We start from the raw sequence: 21,676 nt of genomic DNA, 5'->3' as shown, positions 1-21,676 counted from the left end.
TGGTCAGACTGAAAAAACAGGACCTTATAGCAACTCCCTGCTTGCTCTTTCCCTTCACTATGGCTTTTTTTTTTTTTTTCCTTTTTTTTTTTTTTGTACTGGGGATCGAACTCAGGACCTTGCACTTATACTTGCCAGGCAGGCATTTATGCCTGCTGAGCTATCTCCCTGACTCACAGATAGTATTTTTAATAGGTCATTGTGACCAAAGTTGAGTTCATTAAGGAAAAGAGAAGGCGCAGTGATTTGTCACAACCATTATTTTATATATTTTCCCAGAGGCCCTCTTATTTCCTCAAAATCTTTCAATATCAGTTTAAGCCATTTCATTTTTAGGGACAGGGTCTGGCTATGCAGCTCAGGCTGGCTGTGAACTCATTATATAGTCCAGGCTGGCCCGGAACTCAGCGACCCTCCTGCCCCAGCCTCCTGAGTGCTGGAATTACAGGTGTGTGCCACCACACTCAACTAAGACATTTTCATGTCCTTCAGGAAAGAAGGACTGATACACTGTCTGCGAGGTTGTGGTCCCCATGGGGTGCTGGCCAGGACCCTGTTTTTGTATGTCTGTGAATACAGAAACATCCTAGAATGTCTTTCAGGAAAATTTGCAATTCAACTTACATTTTTAAAAAGTAAGATAACTCCCAAGTAAGAAATATATGGCCAAGTCTTGGAACAAGAGTCAGAATTTATTCAGTATTAGAGCATGCCTCACATTGGGCTGTTTCCTTTGAGGCTCCACCTACTGAATGCGAGAACATTCATCTTGCAGAGAAGCCCTGTAGATGTGGGAGACTCTTCGGCATTCCCACAGGACACCGCTGCTTCATGAGCAACAGAAACAAAAGCAATAATATGACAGGGCGCTCAAGAAAGCAAGGGCATGCAACATCAGAGAATTCACACTGGAGGAAAAGTGCCTGCATGCAGCGGAGAAAAAAGAAGGCCTTCACACAGTGCTCCCAGCTCATTCCAAATCTGGAGCTTTGCAGCAGAGAAGACACAGGACCTCTGGTCAGAGTTCTACCCTTCAGTGATGTTAGAGAACTCATTTGGAGCTAAGCTGGTACTGGTTAGAATACACAAAACCATGAGTGTACTGAATGCCAGATTATTCACCCTGGAGAGGGGTGGTGAGGGGAAGCAGCATGGAAAATCACTGAGGGAGGGCTTTGCGCTTTCTCATCACCGGAGAATTCACAGGAAAGGAACTCTCGGAAAGATCGTGGGAGAACTTTCAGGCAGTCATCAGGCTGCTTCATCCTAGAGAAAGGCTTTGATGAGGAGGAGTGGGGCAAAGTCTCAGTTCTCCTCATTATTGGATTTCAAAGAACCCTAAGGGATGTACAGGAACTTTCTGGGCCAATTCAGGGTCAATTAAGTACCAGACTAAAGTACCAATCCTATTGTCATGCAGGGACTTAAACTTTACTCCCCAAAGAGCTTCCATTCCTTTCTTCTTCTTTTTATGCATTTAGTACAGGGTCTACAGGGTCTCACTACACAGATCAGACTCCTACCAATCCTCCTGTTTTCAGCCTCCCAAGCACTGGGATTACAGGCTCGCGCCACCATGACCAGTCTCAATCCCAGGCTCAGCGCACCCTAGGGGCAGGGCCCACCTGTATGCAGGGCCTTTCTTTTATTATCTACCAGCTTTACATTTTTGTCTCTATAATGACTTCCCTTTTTTATTCCTTTTAAAAGCTTAAATTTGCCCTACTAGGCATGTGATGCATTTCTATTGAATGAGTGATATCATAGAATAGGCTCATATAACTTTCCTGGATTTGGGGACAGGACCCCTTAGGGAGGGAATATAGGACCTCACTGAGAGGAACTGGGCTCAGTGACAAATTCTGGTGGTCACTACTTCTAATATCATCCTGACACATCCAAGGCTGGACTTGCAGATCTGATGACCTATTATGGCCACATCTCTCCACTGCTGAAGGTTACGCTGAGCCAGGACATGAGGTGCGTGGCTTTTCCCAGGGCTTGATTACAATAAAACAATTTGCCTTTGTCAGATACATTCAGAAAGCACCAGTCCAGTCTTGGTTTCATATTTTATTTTATTTTTAACTTTATTTATTTTCCATAATTTTATTGAGAAACAAATAGCAATGAGACAGTTTCAAACCAAATTAATAGGTCAGTTTCAATAATTAACACATTGCATACATTCTTCCTAGTGGTTAATTGCTGTACAAGATGCGGACATGATTCCCATTTACAAACACTATTTCGACAAATCCCTCCATTCATTAAGAGAATGTGACTATATATCTATCCTCTTTGAATACACAGATACAAAATAGACATTCATCTGTATCCCCTTTTTCTGTTAAGTTCCATTATTTGACTATTATAGGTGTTAACTCAGCAAAATATTCTAAAAGAGTCCAGTAGCCCATAATAGTATTGGGTCTTCTGCTTGACTGGCCATGTCAGAAATTGTTGACCTGAGTCCTTCAGTTTCATTTTTTTTAGAACAGAGTTGTTTGTGAAGCCACCCTTCCCTAGGGAAGGGAAGGACGAGGTACATTTCTTGTCACAGAATCACAAAACAACCAGAAGCTGTCCCAAGGGGAAGCTTTCTCCAGTTCACATTCACCAACTGCTCTCTTGCCTGCCAATCTAACTCCTCTTCCTAGACGAGCAGTCTAAGTCTCCCAAAATACATCCTTGCCTCCCACTATCTGAACTTCCCAAGTGCGTTAGCAGTGACTCAGGTCTTGTGCATTTCTGGCTCCTGGATTTACTTGGAAAAGGTAGATGGAGAAGATGGGGAAACTAAGGACTGCCATACAAGGCAAAGAACAGAATGCCACAAGTCAGGGGCCTCTGTTCCCAAGATGGTCGAAAAACATCATCAAGTCTGCTTCACTGCAAGGCCCAGGTCCCCACAGTCTAGTTTCAGCTGCCACAAACTTCATCTACTACAGAGGCCTCAAACATGCAGCTGTGGGTGCCATCCTCGCTCCAGAATTTACCCACCTTCTGCCATGGTCTCCTCTAGGCCCCGACACAGGCCCCAGATCTCAGCCACTGAACCCTTCTGAACTTGTCCTCCTATAATCCACCACTGAGCCCATCTCAGAAGACTCATACTCAGACAGCTGGAACCTTCCCAAATACTTGTCTTTCCTCGTCTATCCACAGGTGGGACTAAGCGCTGGGATTGCCGTGCAGGTGGTGAGCAATCCTGAGCTATCCTTCTCACCACCCCAAAACAGTTTCTTTCATTAGTGGCTAGGTAGATTTTCCACTTGAGCCAGAGGGTGACAAGAAAAGCTGTGGGGGAGATGACACAAAGGTTCTGAGAACACTACAGGCTGTAAAGGGCCTCTAGAAGTCTGCTTAGAAAACAAAGACCTTTAAGCTATATGGCTGACATGCTGGAAGCTGGTGGTTCCAGGATAGTTACAGTGGCTCGAGAATGCCATCAAGGACCTGGGCTCCTCCTCTGTCACTGCCTCAACAGACTGGCTTTTCCTGTGTCTCATAGTCTCATGGACTCAAGACTCCCAGCCATTTCCAGAGTTTAATGCAGCACTGTCACATGGTTTCTAAGCCAAGTGACACAAAAGGAAACATGTATATAAGCTTGCTGCAGTGACATGCATGGCTGAGGCTGGGCAAGCCACAGGCATGAGGGCAGCTCTGGGGCTGTTACCTCTCTCTAGCATCCACCAGCTCTACTCAGGTTGGCCCCTCATCTTCTTGCAAAAAGCAAGCCTATTCTTCTCTCCATTATAGCTTGTTCTGTTTTTCTTCATTCAAATTGGAATTTTGGGTGGCACACTGGTCCATCCAGGCCTGCTCACTCTCCTGACATCTTGTTACACATTGTCAGGATGATGTCCAGTCTGTTTCTGAGTCAGACAACTTCAAAAGTCTCTGGCCAGCATATGCTGGGTCCCAATGCAATGAACTGTGCACACACCCTAGAGTCCCATAGTATGGCAGAGCCACCAGGGCAGCAGGGCTGGGGGCAAACAGGCAGAGGGGAGCCCAGTGGAGAGGACCAAAGGTGAAGCACAGAAGAAGGGCTGCTCTAGTGAGTGGTTCCACAGAAGGAAAGGCCATCAAGGACACCTTGGTCCCAGTGGACGCTACCAGGAGAGGAGCAATGTGTTAGAGGACACAAACAAGACTCTGAGGACACAAACAAGACTCCATCTCCAGCTATTCCAGCCAATACCATGAAGGTTCTAGGCATAGTGGGGTAGAAACTGACCCTAATGCCTGGCCTGCAGAACTGAGAGTGGTAACAGATTCCCAAATCTGCCATGACTCGCGATTCCCCAGCTCCCACAGCAGAGACTCCAGTGATGTTGGAGGGAAGCTTGACATCTCAGGAATGTGACTTTTGGGCTGGGGAGATGGCTCAGTAGAATAAGCACTTCCCTGGCAAGCATAAGGGTATGAGTTCAATCCCCAGTTCCACATACACACAAAAAAGGAATGTGACTTTCACAGAGTTGGAAATGCTCACTGTGAGACTTGGTTTCCTGGAATCCTTGGGGCAGCTTTGACAAGCCCAAGATGGTGGAGGTGGCACTATTTCCAGATGGCCCTTGACCCAGCCAGAACATGCACTGGTGATTCCACCAAGTGGAATTAAAAATCCTGCAATGGAAAAATGAGCCACCGACAATGAAGGTCAGAGGCAGACCTGAACTCGAATCTGGACTCCTCTAATTAGCTCTGTGATTCAATCAGGCCATTGAACTTCTTTGTATCTTATTTCCTTCATTTGCAACACAAGGGTGGGAACACGGCTGTTTCAAAGGGCTATGGGGAAGAGTAACTGAGATACTGTGTATGACACTCAGCACAGGGGACACTTATATGCATGCTAGCTGACTGCTTATATTTTCTGGTTGGGAACTGAAGTGATGTCCTCAAGGTGGGGAGTGGGGTGGGGAATGGGATGGGGGTAACCTGACTTCACAGCTCTCCATCTGACCTGCTTGGTTGGTTGGTTTTTTTTTTTTAAAGACCTAGTTTCTTCAACAACTTCCTGAGAGGCCTTTGCTAGCCTCCTGGGAAGGCCTGGTCTAGAGTCAACCCCTGGACCTTTGTTCCTCCAAAACCTTTTACTCTCCTACCCACTTTGATCTCTTCCACCCGTTTTCCCCATATCTTATCGGCTGTGGCCTCCTGCCAGTAATTGCTCAAGCAATTTGAGGGAATATTCTGGAGGCTTATAAATGACATTCCAGCTATAAACTGCCAGAAGTGGAGCACACGAAGACAGTGACTGGCTGTCTCTGGGGCCCAGACAGCATGTGGCCTCTGGCAAGCCAACGGCAGCAGCTGGCAGGCCCACCATCCTCCTAACACCTGAGCTCCAACCTGCCACCTGCTCAGCCACTCTAAGCGACCACTCTTCCTGCCCTGCCAGGCACAGGTTTGGCTAGGAGAGAGTTCCAAGCTGCATAAACTCTTGAATTCAGACACAGAATGTGCCCTTATTTTTCAGGGTAGACAAGAGATTTTGTAACTAACAAGAGGAAAGAGGCCTTTTCTGTGCTTCCTATGTGGGACCTAGAAGTTAGCCACACGCCAGAGGGATAAAGTCACAAGGTGGCCAGGGGAGGCAGTAGTTATTCACCTCTGTCCTTCAGGTTCTCTGCATGAGCTCAGATAGGCTCTGACCCTGAGAGCCCTAGGTGGTCCTAGAGCCAGGCTCACAACAAGCAACTCTGCAAGGGGGTTTGCAGCCTGCACCCTCCTCCTGGGTACTCCCAGGCCAGTGCAACTCCTGATGAGTAACCTCTCCATGCAGCCTGGTGCAATGGGACTAGGCCTCCATCCGTTACCTTCTGGGGCTTCAGAGCTAACCTGGGTGGCCTGCTTGGCATGAGGCTGAGGAGGAAGGGGTGACAGTAAGTAGGTCACCTTCTTCCCTGTGTGACCTTGAAGAGCCTGAGGGACAAGCATCCCAGAAGAGGCTGCTTTTAGTCAACAGCAAATGTCCTAAACCATCTGCTTGGACCACAGCATCCGCAGCTGCTGAGACAGCCTCATCCCTGGGTGCGTCATGCTCAGAGGTGCTGTGGAGAATCCAAATGATGAGATGCTGTTTCTCTGCTGGGAGCTCAAACCTGTTGAAGAAAAAGACATAACCACATCATAAAGGGAGAGAATACAACCCAGGTCAAGCAGGTTTTTCAGGCAATGAATTCTCCTAGAAATATGTGTGGGGACCGGACAGGAGATGAACTGCAGGCCACAGGGTCCTGAGAAGGGAAGAGGGGCAGTTGGGCACCATAAAGAATGCAAGGTAGCCAAGGTGGTGCCATGACATGAGCGCTCCGCTTCTGGGAGTTGCAGATTCACCCCGGGCCTTCCCTCCACTGCCTGCTGCGGTCCCAGAAGGGATGGGAGTCTGTGCACAGGCATGGAGATCTGTATGTCAGCAACAGAGGCTTGTGACCCTCCTTTCTTACCACATCCCAGCAGTGTCAGGCCAGGATCTGGTCATGCTTTGTGCTGGGAAAGATACTGCTTTGGGGCCACTCAGATGCTAAACCCAACCTCCCTCCACTGGCACAATGCACGTGGCCAAACATTTGGACAGGATTCTGGCAGAAAATCAAAGAGCTCATGCAGTAGGGGAAATCTTTGAATATTATGAATAGGGGAAATTTCCATTCATTCCATAATTCATATTAGAGAGACTCCTGCTGAATGGCTCCCATAGATGCAGCTCTGCTGGAGGGGAGCAGGCACAGACAAGAGAAGATCACAGGGTGGAGAGCGCGCGAAATGAGCCTGAACCTACGTCACAGCTCGTGCGCATCCCGGACGCAGACGCACAGTGTGATGTTCCAGAAAGCACCACCTTGCGGCACCTGATGAGCCACTGCGAACGAGTCCTTTGAATGTGATGAATTGGGGGCGGCAATCATTTGAGAAGAAATCAGCCCTTATTCATCGCTGAGGTTCCGGCTGGAGAGCGGGCGGACGGTCGTCACAGATGACGAAACTCAGGGGTGCCCCCATATCGGAGAGACAGGGAGACCAGGGAGGGAGCTGAGGATGCGGCGTGTGTGGGGGTGCGCTGAGCATTTGTGACTTCAAATGTTCACCCAACAGAGAGCCATGAAGAAGGCTGTGAATGCAGAAAATGGTCTTGTCAGTGCCTAGACTTTCAGTAGCAGGAATAGAAGGCAGTAGGCTCTGCCTGTGAAGAATGCAGACTCCTTGGGGACAGTGTGCAAGGGGACAAGCAGCTCTGTGGGTGAGATCCCTTGAGACCACTGACAGAGGTGCCTGACACTGTGCAGAAAGCAAGAAGCAGGCTCTGCAGCTCTCGGAGTTTCCCTTCCACAGTGCCCCCAAGTTTCCATCACCTTTCTCCTCCTTCCCTCAGTTAAATCGTGGTCACTTCCTTCCTTGCCTTCACCTTTTGGGGCATCTTGGCCCTGCACCCGCATGTGCTCTGCTCGGTCTATGACCCCCTGTACCGTGACCCTGCCCAAGTAACCCAGGCTGTTGCTGAGGCTGACTCATTCATTTTAAAAAAATTTATGTTTATTTATTTTTGACTCATTCATTTGTTCATCCCTTCTCTGCATTATCTTTGTGACATCTGCTCTTACTATGCGGTGTCTCACCCCTATCTGCCCTGGGACACATAACAGGGAAGGAGGTGGTGTCAGTGACACGTGGCTTGGGCAAACAAAGAAGAAGATTAGGGGTCGGGAACTAGCAGCATCCTTGAGATGATAAGGGTGCTGTGTCTCTGAGTTCCCCAGGCAAGTGTAGGCAGGAGCAGCACAGCAGGGAGGAAGATCTGGCTCATGCCAAATCCCAGGGTCTTCCCACCACCAGACAGAGAGGGTCCTTCAGCCACAGCATTCCCCAGGCTAGGCTTCCAGACTTCCAGGACAGTGAGGGACACCCGGTAAATATAAGTGCGAGGGTAAGGAAGGAGAGAAAAGCCCTGGGAACAGGGAAGGCCCACTTGTTCTTTCAACTGCGCAAATATGCCCCTTCACACTCACAAGCCTGAACAGTGCCAGGCCCTGTGCTAGTAGCTGGGATCTGAGTGGATAATCCTCACATAAAGTCAAATGTGGTGGCACATACCTGTAATCCAGCATTCTGGGAGGCTGAGGCAGGAGGACTGGAAGTTCAAGTGCAGCCTAGGCAACTTAGCCACTAAGGAACACACTGTCTCAAAAGAGAAAATAAAAAAGGTAGGATGTGGAGGATCTTGTTTCAATCCTAAGTATAAGAGAAAAAAGAATGAAAGGAAAAGGTAGCCCCTGCCTTCAGGAGCTGCTTTCTAGAAGGCAGGCAGACAGTTCAGAGTGCCAAGTGATTTGCAATGGGCAGCGCTGGGCCAGACACTCCGAGGAGATGCATTCAGACGGACTCAGGGTGTTGACTGAGGGAAGAGGCCACATCTTGAGCCAGGCTGGGGGCCAGGCAAGAAGGCACATGCCTGTAATCTTAGCACCCGGGAGGCTGAGGCAGGAGGACTGCTGCAAATCTGAGGCCTGCCAGGGCTACATAGGGAGACCCTGTCTCAAAAAGAAAAAAAAAAAACCAAAACTGTGGAGACCCACTGGGGAGCAAGAAGACCTGCTGCTGCAGTTGGGAGTCGGGGGCAGGCCCTGCGAGGTTGGCTGTGAAGGGTGTTTGGCTGCGGGCATGGCCTGGAAGCTTTTTTTTTTCCCCTCTAGAATCTCATGGCTGAGAAACAAGAACAGATTTGTGCAAAGATTTATTAAACTCAGGCAGATGTGGTCCAAACGTGAGGGTGTGAGTTTTGCCTCCTTTTTCTCACAAAGCAAGGTTTCCAAGAAGTGCAGCAAACATGATAAGCTACAAGGGGTGATCTCCATAGGGGTCCTGTTCTGCAGCAGAGGAACCAGTCTGGGTAGGAAGGGCCACTAACTCCAACCAGCTTTGGGGATCGTCTGTGGGCAAACATTGCCCTCTGGTGGCCATGGGCGGCATTGCCCCGACGAGCCAGAACTCTAGGTCCTCATTGGAAATCAGTTGAAATTAGGCATGGGGCTGTGCGAAGCTTGTGGACCCCAGGAGATTCCCCACTCTGCTTTCAGAAAAGGACGATCACTGAGGAATGTATGTATGCATATGTATACTCATATGGTTAGAAAGTGTTCAAAAGATATTAAAGTATAGGTGACTAATCTTTTTTCACATTATTATTTACTCCATTTTATGCATTTATTTTGTTATCCTGGGACGGAACCTACAGCTCTACACATGCTAGACGCATAACCACCTGCCTGGCAAGGGCAAGGTCCTGAGTTCCATCCCCAGTACTGAAAACAAAAACAAAAACAAGCAAAAACCCCCAGCTAGGTGAATACCCTAGCACTGAGTTATACCCCAGCAACACCTCCCTTTTATTATTTCAGACAAGGCCTTGCTAAGTTGTCCAGGGTGGTCTAGAAATTTCAATCCTCCTACATCAGCTTCCTGAGCAGTTAGGATTATAGGTGTGCCCCACCATGCTGGGCATAGGCATTACTTTGGTTGACAAGAGGAAATACGTTATTTAATTTTATTTATTTATTTATTTATTTATTTATTTGGCAGAACCGGGTATTGAACTCAGGCCCTTACGCTTGCCAGGGAAGCGCTTATTCCACTGAGCCATCTCCCCGGCCCTAAAATACGTTATTTTAAAGAGCAGAAGGTATAGAAAAGTGGCCTGGAGGAAGCCCTGGGTGTAGGTCAAGTGGCTGATGTCCAAGCTGAGGGGAGGCTGTGCTCCTGTCCAAACCTGGATGGTCACCCAGCCAAGAGACACCTGCTGGGGCCTGGGCTTCCTGAGGCATGCTGCCCACGGAGCCTCTCGGCCTCGCTCTCTGTGCCCTTCAGCTCCGGCACACAGACTCTCCTGCTTTTCAGGCCTGCTTTAGGGAAGGTTCCAAACCTGTCTCCAATGTACCGTATGTGAAGTGCACTCCACTCAGTTACCAGGAAGATATATTCTACAGAGGTGTCGTGTGAGCCCCAGAGCCAGGTGCGGCAGTGGTGTAAATCTGTAATTCCAGCTCTTGAGAGACCAGGGCAGGAGGATCATGAATTTGAAACCAGTCTGGACTGCTTAGTGAGTTCAAAGCTGGCCTGGATATAGTGAGACCCTGTCTCAAAACAAAAGATGTGTTTTGTAAAAATGCCACACACATACATATGCACAGAGGTAGGGTAGGCTAGAGACGTGGAAACTGGAGGGCCAACTGACTGACAGTTCTTTATGACCCACCAGCCACTTCAGTCCTAGTAAACTGCCCTGGTGACTTCGGCCTAAAGTGACCTTCCTGCTCCTTGGCCCTTGGGCAGTGGCTCACGTGTCTCTCAAGTGTTTCTTGACTTCTGAACCTGCTGGCCAATGGGTGCGGCTCAGTCATGGCATTATCTCCAGAGACCCAGCAGGGGCCTGTGCATGTGAATAACCCCACCAGGTCACTCCCAGGTGTGGATTCCTGATGGGTCACGCACCTGAGCCTGGTAAAGGCCTTCCCAGCGTCACTGGGGCTCACTGGCTTTGTTCCTGGCAAGGGGAAATGCCCTTGGAGGGTGCAGTCAGCCTCCCCTCTCTAGCACAGTCATTTGTTGGTCAGAATGACACCCTTACCCCTGACAAGTGCCTGTGGGTCCCCTGAGCATGGGCGGGGTCTGCTCAGGCACTGGTCACATGTGCATACACTTCACACCAAGAGGTCTTACCGTGACAGGGCAAGGGGCCCACCTGGCCGCTGGGTCACTGTCCTCCCTCCTCACCTACATGAAGCACTCCAGAAGAAGGGTCTCTGCCACCAGCAGAAGGGACTGAAGCATTCCAAGGCTGCTTCTAGTTTGGTGGCTGTATGAAGTCACCCACAGGATCCTCTTTCAGAAAGTCCTCAATGGGAGGCGAACTCCTTGTTCTGTTCTGAAGTCAGAAAATCCAAGTAAGTGCCCTTGACTTATGAACTCGGTGCATTCCCAAGAGCTGGTTGTAACTCAGACTATTTTCCCCATCATAACATAAATACCTGTAATGCATTCCAAACCTCCCAAAGCACCCCTTAACTAATCTTTTCAAAATAAAAAAAGCATTGTACTAATGTGTGTAATTTATCAGAGACACCAATAATTTTCCTAGTGTACTCACCAAAATGTTATAAAATGTGCCCAGTTTTCCAGAAACAACAATTTCACATTGTATACACCATTCCAGTTGACATCTGTGTAGATTGACAACTGGTGGGCAACTTGTAACACTCAGCCGAACTGAATCAGTGTGGGGCTGGGTACAGAAGGCCCCCTGAAGATTGTTGCCAATAACATAAAAATGAAAACTGGAGAGGAAGAAGGAAAGAAGCTGGGAGCTGTTGGTTTTCCTGGAGGAGCTTGTCATGCTGGCTTCCCTGATAAGAACTTGGCTGTTCTCTTTGTAGAAGCTTGGGACCTTGTTGCTGAGGTACATTTCGGGGAGCTCTGGCTCTTTCTTTGAGCATCACTTCCTGGCTCCAGTGCAGATTCCTCAGTCTGCTAGCCCAGATCCTTCAAACCGCTGGCACAGACTTCCTAGCTTCCATCACTGATTTTTGGGCCTTCCCAACACAGATACTTGAAACAGGCCCGCGTGAGACATTATCATGGGCTCTAGGCCCCCAGCTGGACTCATGAGAGGCACTGTTATGGGCTCTAGGTCTTTAGCTGGATTCATGCAGGACATTGCTGTGGGACTCAGGCCCTCAGCTGGATTCTTTGGGTCTTCAATGTATAGACAGATTTCCTGTATTCTCTTTGTTTATGACCCTTTGGCTGATTATAAAATCATCCTATAAATTATGTGTCCAGTATTGTCTCACCTTGCAAATTCTGACTACATCTTTGGCTTGCATGAAGGATGAAATGAAAGGTGCTTGCTCTTCGGAAGAGTTCTCTTCCATGAGAACATCAGGAATCTGGCACTCCAGTGTCCTTTCCTTGGGAAAGCCTGCTTCTGGCTTACTAGGTCTCAGCCTTCTCAGAACTAAAAACTGGTCTAAGGTTGTCTGTATGCCTTTAACACTGTTGGGTAGTATGATATGCCACTGTCACTAAGCAAGTGAATGCAGCAACTGGCTATGAGGGATTGCTCTATGAATGTGTGTAGCTCTGTTCATTTTTTTTTTTAAAAGGATTTCCTTTATTTCCGAACTCTGTAGCACTGATCATTGCTACTCCCCCTCCTCTTCAGAAAGCTCCTCACTGCTCTGCTCTGTTGCTCAGCCAAAGTTGCAGAAGTTCCTCTGTACGGAGTTTCTCTAGTATCCTCCACCAGTTCCTCAACATCACCACTGTCTGCCTGCAAGCCTATGGACTCTGCTATAGTAACAGTGTCATTGATCACAGGGTCAGTGGAAGGCTCAGGCTGCTCTACACAGCCTTCATTCTCTTTCTCCTATATGACTGTTAAGGCACACTATCTTCCACGTAGATCTCAGTGTCCTCAAAAGACACTGGCCCACGATTTCTCAATTAATCCCACACAGGAAGGGATGATGCAATGTTCCTTCCAGAACATTAAGGGTTAAATCTGTATTACAGAGACCATCAGAAAGCACTTCAGGTACAGTTCCTTGGTGTATAGCTTTTTACAGTTAGTTATCACCTGCTGGTGCACAGGCTGCAGTAGAGGAGTTGTATTAGGTGGGAGGAGGTCAGCTGAGAGCCATGGGACTGCTTCAGCCCATCCTTCCAAATCCCATGGGTGAACAGGAGCACTGTGCACGAGGAGGAGAGCCTGGACTGCTAAGTTTTTGTCTTCTAGATATTTTCATTTTTTATTTATTTATCTTTTTTTGCGACGCCGGGGAATGAACTCAGGACCTTGTACTTGCCAGGCAAGCACTTAGTCTAACTAACCATCTCTCCGGCCCTCTTCTAGATATTTTTAAACAGTAGGACAGAAAGCCTCCCTGATCCACTCAAGGAAAAACACCATTGTTACCCAGGCTTTTACATTAAATCTCCACATGATTCCTAGCCTATTCTTCATGATTTTATGTTTTCTCAACACTCGAGGGGTCTCAGAGTGATAAACTAAGAGAAGCTTTTTTTTTTTTTTTGCAGAACCGGGGATTGAACTCAGGCCCTTGCACTTGCCAGGGAAGCGCTTATTCTACTGAGCCATCTCCCCGGCCCCGTTTCAGTGTTGTATGGAATTTTCAGCAGCCCTTTTCAGCTCTGGTTGCTTCACAATGCCTAGTTATGCTATGAACCCCAGTTCTTGCTTTAAAATTGCAAAACCACCCCTTACTGGCATAAAATGTTTCACCATTATTACTTGTTGATGGATTACCTCTTATGAAATTTGCATTTGTAGCCCTTTTTAAAAATAGAACTCAGGCTATTACCTGCCATCTGCCTTCCGTTTATCCACACCAATAACAGCCTCTATCTCCCTTGATTGTGACTTACAAATTTGAATAACACCTTTAGCAACACTAGCTGCCTTATACAAATCTCTTTTCTGTAAGATTGTTGAGATGGTGAACTTCAACATGCTGTACATATTACTGAGATCGGTCATATGAATGTCATATATTTCTGCACAATTTCTTCTTTTTGATTGTGATCACTTTCTTTTCCTCTCCTTCCTTCATAACCTTCTTTTCTAGAGTTTTTGGGGCCATCCTGATAGCAGTAACTATACAGCCAGTTATATAAAGCACTGGCTGAAATCACATTCACAAACACATGGATCTGGGCTCAGACTGCCACTTATGTAGGTTCACATATGCTTTTCTGGCCTTGTGAATCTTTGTGAGAGGATGAGAAAACAAGGGACTAAGGTAACAGGTGGGGAACAAGGGACTAAGGTGACAGGTGGGGAACAAGCTGGGAGGAGACTTGAGCTCTGCTGGCTCCACATTTGAGGCTATAGCTGCCTACAGGGTGTGGGCAAATAACTCCAAGGGCAGAGCCAGTAGGGGTATCTGGCCCTGCAGGAGCTGCAGCCCTGGGTAGGGCCAAGGCTCCAGCAGGGGGACCCAGCCTGCTTGGGAAGGTGAAGGCAGGGGCAAGTGACACTCAGGGCAGCGCTGGGTTGCAGGCAATGGTCTTGCACTGGACGAAGACCCATATGCACTGTAAACAGCAAAGAAAGGTAACTTTCATGTGTTAGCACTCTGCCATTTATGAACTACCTTTGTGTCTGTTGTTTTGAGGGGGAGTCAATATTGGGGATCCAACCAAGGCCTCTGCACTGAGCTACATCACCAGCCATTTTGATTTTTTTATTTAGAGTCTCACCAAGTTGCCAAGGCTCCCAGAGTGCTGGGACTGCAGCGTGTGCCACTGCGCCAGTTCTTATCTGTTATTTCACTTGACACTTACAGATGCTCAGGGGTCAAAGGACTAGCTGATGAGAGCACAGCTAGTCTGCGGGAGCCAGGGCCTGACCCCAGCTGGTTCTGGGCCCAGGAGGCTATATCTGAGTGGGCGGTGAAGATGGAGAAAAGATGGAGTGCGGGCTAGCTACAAGATTACAGGATGACATTTGGAAGACCTTGATACTGTGCAAAGCGCTAACCCTTTAGGAGTAGAGGCTATGCAGGCACCTGTAGAGGTGGGAGAAGTCTGTCTTCCCTCTGGTGTCCTCCAATGTCCTTGGGGCTCTTGGAGCCACAGTGATGGCCGCACTTAGCTCATCTGTAGCTGGAATATTCCCTCCTGCCTTTCACACTGGAAGCCAGGCTCCTGCTTCTTACCATAGCTCCAAGGAGAGATGCTCCGAAAGCCACAGCTAGACAAGGTCTCCGGGCTGAAGAGGGTGATGCTGTGACTCATGCACCCACTGCGTTGTCGGTGCCATTTTCTCTGGAGAACTTCCTGTTTTGGAGACAACAAAGAATATGGAGAGCTCTGAAGGAAAGTGAGATTATTTGGCTTTTTTCTTTTAATCAAGTGGCTTGCTAGACTTTCCCTAACCTCTGCAGTACATCTCTTTAAAATTAATTTCTGGGGCTGGTGCAGTGCTTGGTGGGCTTGCACTAGGCCCAGACTTCATCCCCAGAGCTAAAACAAAATAAGACAAAGTACAAAGGGAAAAATCCTTTTATAATTCTATTTCCCAGAGATAGTCTAAATGTAAATCATCTAATTTTTTTTTTTTTGGGGGGGACTGGTGATTGAACTCAGGCCCTTTTGCTTGCCAGGGAAGCACTTATTCCACTGAGCCACCTCCCCGGCCCCTAAATCATCTAATTAAAAAAAATATTTCTGCAGTATTGGGAACTGATATACATCCCTAGGCTATTCTTATTTTTCATTTTAAGACAGGGTCTTGCTAAATTGCTAAGTTGCCTAGGCTAAGCTTAAACTTGTGATCCTCTTGCCTCAACCTCTCACAGGGCTGGGATTACAAGTGTGTGCTACCATGTCTGGCTTGATTCACCTTTGATAAAAGTCACAGTTTAAAAAACTAAACAACTTTATTATAAAGAAAATGTAATTTAGATATATTGATATTATAACCATATTTCCTAGATTTTACAACAAATGTCTTTGTTCAAATACTCTGTCTTATTGTTCTCAAAAACCATTAGTACAGCTAAGAAATTTCAATTTTTCAGAATCTAAACCACTTGTCCCTGACAGCCTCTAAAGCTGGGAAGAGTACCCACATTCTCTGTTAGACTCCTCATTATAGTTTTCTTATTTATGTATTTTGGTGGTCCTGGGGCTTAAGCTCAGGGATTTTGTATTGAGCTATATTCTTAGCCTTTTTATGTATATATGGATGTATTTCTTGAGACAGGGCCACTACATTAAATCATTCAATTGAGACGCTCACTGAGTCACTAAATCGCCAGGCTGGGCTCCACTCCGAAATCCTCCTGCTTCAGCCCCCCAGAGTGCAGGGCTTACAGAGAGCACCACACCCAGCCTTATTAGTTTTCTATTGCTGTGTAAGATTGCCCTGAAACTTAGCAGCACCCAGCAACACGCTTTTACGAACTCCCTCGGGCTGGGCGCCTGGGAGTGGCTTGAGCTGGGTGGTGCCAGTTCAGGGTTCGTCATAAGGTTGAGGGCAAGTTGTCTAATGAGCCTGAGAATCTTTTTAAACTTTGGATTTGTGTCCCCAGAGATCACAGTTCTTCTAAGAATGCAGTATAGAAAGATAACAAGTTTCAGGGCCTTGGGGATCATATCTTTCAGCAAGAAGGTACAGTACTGCATACAGGAGTTTCAAGAATAGATTTAGCAAGACCATATCTCACAGAAAATCCCTCAAGAATTAATTTGCTGGGTTGCTGAGATAGCTCAGTGGACTAAGTGCCCACTTGGGCAAGTGAAGGGACTGGGGTTCAATCCCTGGCACCACATGCTGCACCAGCCCTGCCCTCGGGCCTGCTGGGCTGGCCACCGAGACCAGGCATGGTGGCACATGACCGTAATCCCTGTGCTGGGGAGGCTGAAAACAGGAAGATCACTATGAGTTGTAGTGAAATCCTGTACCAAATACATTAAAAAAAAAAAAAAAAAAAAAAAAAGAATTCATTTACTGCCATCCTTGTATCTTCCAGGCTGCAAATGGGATATTTTAAAACAAATGCCTGGGGCCGGGCAGATGGCTCAGTGGAATAAGCACTTCCCTAGCAAGTGCAAGGGTCTGAGTTCAATCCCCGGTTCTGTCAAAAAAATAAATAAATAAAAATAAATAAATAAATAAATAAGTAAAATAAAACAAATGCCCCTAGTGGCATAAGTGCCTGCCTGGTAAGCACAAGGTTCTGTGTTTGATCCCCAGAACCCCGCCACCAAAAAAAAAAAAAAAAAAAAAGTTTAAAGCAAACGCCGGACACCACACCTTTATTTCCCTGATGAATAACCATTGTGTGCCTCTAGCAGAGGATTAAAATTATATAGAACAGAATTTAAATGTGTACAATAGTTTAGTATGTTGGCCATGATCAATCTCAGACATTAATTTTCTTTCACCTATGGTCTTCCCTTCCTCCTCCCCCAATACTTTTCCTACCCTCTTTTTGCAGTACTGGAAACTGAATCCAGGACCTTGCCACACAAGATAAATGCAACATGGTTCTCTAGGGCTCTATTTCTTTATTTTAAAATTATTTTGTGTGGTACTGGGAATTGAACCCAGAGCCTTTGTGCTGAGCCTTATACCCTTTTTTATTTGGGGGACAATCTTCCTAAGTTACTAAATTGCCCAAACTGGCCTCAAACTTGTGATCTTCTTGACTCCGCCTCCCCACACCAGACTCTTTTTCTTTAAAGTATAACTCCAAATTATCTCAACTAAACATTTTAAGCAGTAATTTCTTAACAGTGTTAATGTTCACATATTACTAATTTTTAAAAAATCCACTTAGTTGGCAGAATCATGATCCGAATATGGTCTACAACGCACAATGCATTTGGCCAGGAAGTTTCCTCATCTATTGGTCCACTTTCCTCTTTACATAATTTTTTAAAAAAACATTGCGGAGGGGGCCGGGGGATGGCTCAGTAGAATAAGCGCTTGCCTGGCCAGCGCAAGGGCCTGAGTTCAATCCGCAGTGCCGCAGGAAAAAAAAAAAAAAAAAGTAATAAACAAATAAAATACATTGTAATTTGCTTACTAAAGTACTACATTGTTTATACTCGAACAAAAGCATACTTCTTGACTGCTGGCCTCGGTTCCCCCTTTTCTAGCAGAAGAGGACTGGGCGAGATGGGGTCTGGGGCTTCCACTCTGACCCTCTGCGAGCCCCTAGCACCAACAGCATCCTTTGAGTGACAATAGCCAGAAGTGGGCCAACTTCGCTCCGCGAGAACCTGCGCTGCGAGCCGATCCGAGAGAAGCAGGAGCCCAGTTCTGGAGGGCGGGACCAGGCTGGCGCCGAGGCGGGGCGGCAGTGTCATCCCTCCCTACCGTGGCGGCCACTGCCCCCTCGTGGGTCCCGGAGGACCGGCCACCCTGGCACCGACTCGGGGTTCGAGGCCGTGGTAACCCAAGAGGTGGCTTACTGTAGGACAGGAACTCCTCCTCGTGCTAAGGGCGAACGGGGCTGCTTACTCCGTCCGCGGTGCCTGCCGTTTGCCTGCGGTGGCCGCTGGCGAACACTAACTGTAGCTGTAGGGCGGCTAGGGCGCGCAGCCGGCTCCGGCCCAACTACAACTCCCAGAGTCCTCTGCGGCAAACAGGTTACCACGGAGACAGGCCACGACAGCGACGGTGGCTTCGTTGGCATTCCAGGTTTTGGTGGCTTGACCTCCAGGTTGCCGTGGCCACCCGCATGGCTTCAAAACTGGCTGTTCACTTTCTCCCGCCCTCCGACCCTTACCTGTGGAGACCGGGAAATTGTGCCACGGCCTGTGGGAAGGCTGAACTACATCTCCCAGAATGCTCCGAGCACACACCATTTCCGATTCCGAGTCTCGTGGAGCTGTCTCAGTGTATTTGGGCCACTGAAGCCCCAGGGAATAGAGGAATAGAAGTCAGAGAAAATGTCTAGAGAAGGCTAGCATGATTACTTTGGCAGTAAAGCAACGTCGGAGGGCACGTCTCCTAATTTGCCACTTCTATTTCTATGGACTCAGGGCCAGCGGGAGCGGCGCACAGCCCTATGGGAAGTGCAGGAGACACTGCCCCCAAGAACTATGGGAAACGTTGCTCCCTCCCCCTGCAGTTTAGCCCCCGAAGTCAGCCGAACACGGAGGGTAGGGCTCTCTACTTTTTCACTCGCATTTTGAATACCTAAACAGATTTTTGCCTCCTAAATATTTAACAGAAGGTATCTTTTTCTTTCCATGTCCACCCTCACTGGTGCGTTTCAGACATTGTGGTTTTCCTAATTGCAAAGCTTGTCCTCAGTCTCTTCCTATTAGGTCTCTTCTACATTCTTCTCCCACCACAGTACCGTGTATTTGCTCTGCTGAAGGTTCTTCAGTGCCTAACAGAATCAAGTCAACTTTTTAGACTGGCGTGTATATTAGGCCTTTATCTATGGACTCTATTCTCATACAGAAGAATCATAGCTTGTTCTTTATCTCGTTTGTGATTGAGTTTTTAAAATGTAGAGCTCAACTTACTGCTTTTAACAGTCACATCCGAAAAAGAATTGATAAACTCCATGCACTGAATTTGCGAGATACATATATTTTTAAAGTTAGAAGTGGCGGTACACACTCCTGTAACCCCAACTATTTAGGAAGCCCAGATAGGAGGCTTACCTACTTCAAGGCTAGCCTGCGCAATTGTCTTGTGTTGAGAAAAAAGGTTGTGGGTGTAGCTCAGTGGTGCGGTGCTTGCCTAACTTGGAGGCTCTTAATTTAATTCTCGGAATAGGCTGTAGGTATCACAGATTTTAGGACTGTAAATACAAGAAATGGGTTATGTGTTTTTCACAGAACACCTTGAATATCTAACATCTACTATTACTCCTAATCCAAAGAGTAAATCTGCATTGAACCTCGAGACAAGACAAAGCCTACCCCAAGGCCTAGATAAGAATGAACTATTAGAATGCAGGAAAAGAAATGATGTGTTACTCACTTCAAAGCTCTAGGAACTTTCCCTTTGAAGTGGGAATAGTTGGCAGACATAACATTTCCATTGGCTTTTAACTTCAGTAGGAAGAATGGTCCATATCACCAATGTAGAGAATTAACTGATAATACAGTTTAGATAGAAGTCATACCAAAAGTATGTAATTTGTTCTTAACATTTAAAAGCTGTTTCCCCCTTCCTCATTTATTTAATTTCTTTGGTTTTGGTTTCAAAACATGAAATTTTTTTCTTCTTTAATGAAAAAGTGCATTTGTTGAGAAAGTGTAAGCCAAGGCCAGAATATTTATGTATTTCTCAACAATTAGGCAGAGAAGGCTGAAGTTAAGGTCTAAACCATACCTCAGTTTTTCTGAAATAATAAGTGCCTGGTTGCTTTTTCAGTGGGCCATCAAGAGTGTTACTTTTTAATCAAGTTCCTACATGATGAGTTGCCAGAAAAACTCCACTCTTTGTCATAATGATTTTGCCTCTCTTAAGATATAGAAGGGCCTCTCAGTGTTCTTCACAGAATATAATGATCTCTATGGGCTTTGCCCAACCAATTTTGAGATACAGGGCAGGCAACTTACATTGCATGAGAATAAGTGGTCAGTTTTTAACAATGGATGGAACTTCAGAACACTACTTGCCTTTTGGTTCAAAGAACTACGATGTTGTATGTGCAACACTCTCGGCAGCCATTGCCAGCCTGGATTCAAATCTAGTTAATATAGTCCTTATTTGCGCTGCTTATTGTATTGTGTATTATCCAGCTGTTACTATAACAAAATAACTGATAGCCAACTTAATACCAGTAAAGTTGTTTGTGGCTCATAGTCTTGGAAGATTCAATCCAATGTTGGTCACATTGGCTTTGGGTCCGTAGTGAGATAGCATATCATGGCTGGGGGAATAGGACACAGTAGATCTACTCATCTCATGGCAGTAGAGAAGTGGAAAGAGAAACGAGACCAGTGTCCCACAATCCACTTTGGAGGCATATCCCAAGGACCTAGTCTCTCAACTAGGAACCAGATCTTCATGGTTCTCACCACCTTCCAACAGCAGTGAGATGGGGGTCTAAGCTTTTCCCATATGGGCCTTTAAGACATGGTTAAGATGCAAATCATAGCCCTGTGGTTATTGCTTTACCAGTCTCAGAGGCTGTGTTAGTTACTTTCTCTTTGGTAAGATACAATGCCTGACACGACTTAAGGAGAGGTTTAGGCTTATGTTGTCTCATGTTTTCAGGCCATAGTTATCAGGCTCCAAGGCAGATAGGGCATGCTGGAACAGTCTGGGTGGATACACCCTTCCTTCTTTAAAAAGAACCACATAAAACAGGTTATATATCAAGCAGTTGATGAAAATACCCTGAGGTAGGTTGGCAGTTGGCAGGTACTCTGTAGTTCCTCTAAAGCAAAACTCAGTATTACTAATTCAGCATTCTCGGTGACTTTATAGAACATAATTACTCTGAATAACAAGAATCAGCTTATTTCAGTGTTTCCTTCATGGTTCTGGAGGCCAGAAGTCCAAAATCAGTATCACCAGATCCAAATAAGATGCCACCAAGGCCAAATTCCCTCTGGAGGTTCTAGCAGAGCCTATTTCTTGCCCCTTCCAGCTTCTGGGGCTCCTCTCCTGTCTTGGTTTGTGACTGAATCACTGTAGTGTCTTCTTTTTTTTTTTTTTTTGTTCTGTCCCATGTTGTTTTTCCTGTCTGTGTGTCAGTTGATACACTATGTCAACTTGGCTGAATCAACTCAGGCAGTTCTCAGCGAGGGCCTAGCCCTGCAGGTGGGCAGGGCCCAAGAAATGAGAAAGGCTTCCTGCCGCCCTACCCGTCTTCTGTGGAGAAGTCACAGTCTTGGGAGGAGCTTGATCTTGGCAGCCTCGCCACTTACGCAGCTGTTGCTCCTCTGCTCTTTGTTTTCTGCTGCATGAACTGCTGTTGTTTGCCTTGGAGCCAGCAGAGTATGGACTGAACCCTCCAGTAACTGAGCTAAATAAACCTTTCCTTCCTTCATTCTGAGTGTTGGGTATTTGTCCCAGCAATGAGTAAACAGTAACTAAGACAGCGTCTCTCTCAAATCTACCTCTATTACAGCACCTTTACAATTACATTTGGGGTTCACAGAG

At 46.8% G+C, this 21,676-nt stretch overlaps 1 long non-coding RNA gene across 4 annotated transcripts; it reads right to left on the bottom strand.

Moving 5' to 3' along the window:
- Positions 1-2,424: 2,424 nt before the first annotated feature.
- On the bottom strand, positions 2,425-18,261 carry LOC111816603. Of its 4 annotated transcripts, XR_002820964.1 has the most exons (6): positions 18,013-18,261; positions 14,748-14,868; positions 10,786-10,936; positions 6,800-7,129; positions 5,627-6,119; positions 2,425-4,638 (listed from the first exon to the last, which is right to left on the bottom strand). It is a non-coding gene; the product is annotated as an uncharacterized LOC111816603 (long non-coding RNA). The 4 variants fall into 4 exon arrangements; XR_002820962.1 differs by having other exon boundaries at positions 2,425-6,119; positions 10,732-10,936; XR_002820961.1 differs by having other exon boundaries at positions 2,425-6,119.
- Between the last annotated feature and the right edge of the window lie 3,415 nt (positions 18,262-21,676).

Source organism: Octodon degus, unplaced genomic scaffold (genome assembly GCF_000260255.1).
Source record: "Octodon degus isolate 3935 unplaced genomic scaffold, OctDeg1.0 scaffold00035, whole genome shotgun sequence".
Classification (NCBI taxonomy): domain Eukaryota; kingdom Metazoa; phylum Chordata; class Mammalia; order Rodentia; family Octodontidae; genus Octodon; species Octodon degus.
The sequence above is the reverse complement of the archived record's forward strand: the minus strand, read 5'-3'. Positions and strand labels throughout refer to the sequence as shown.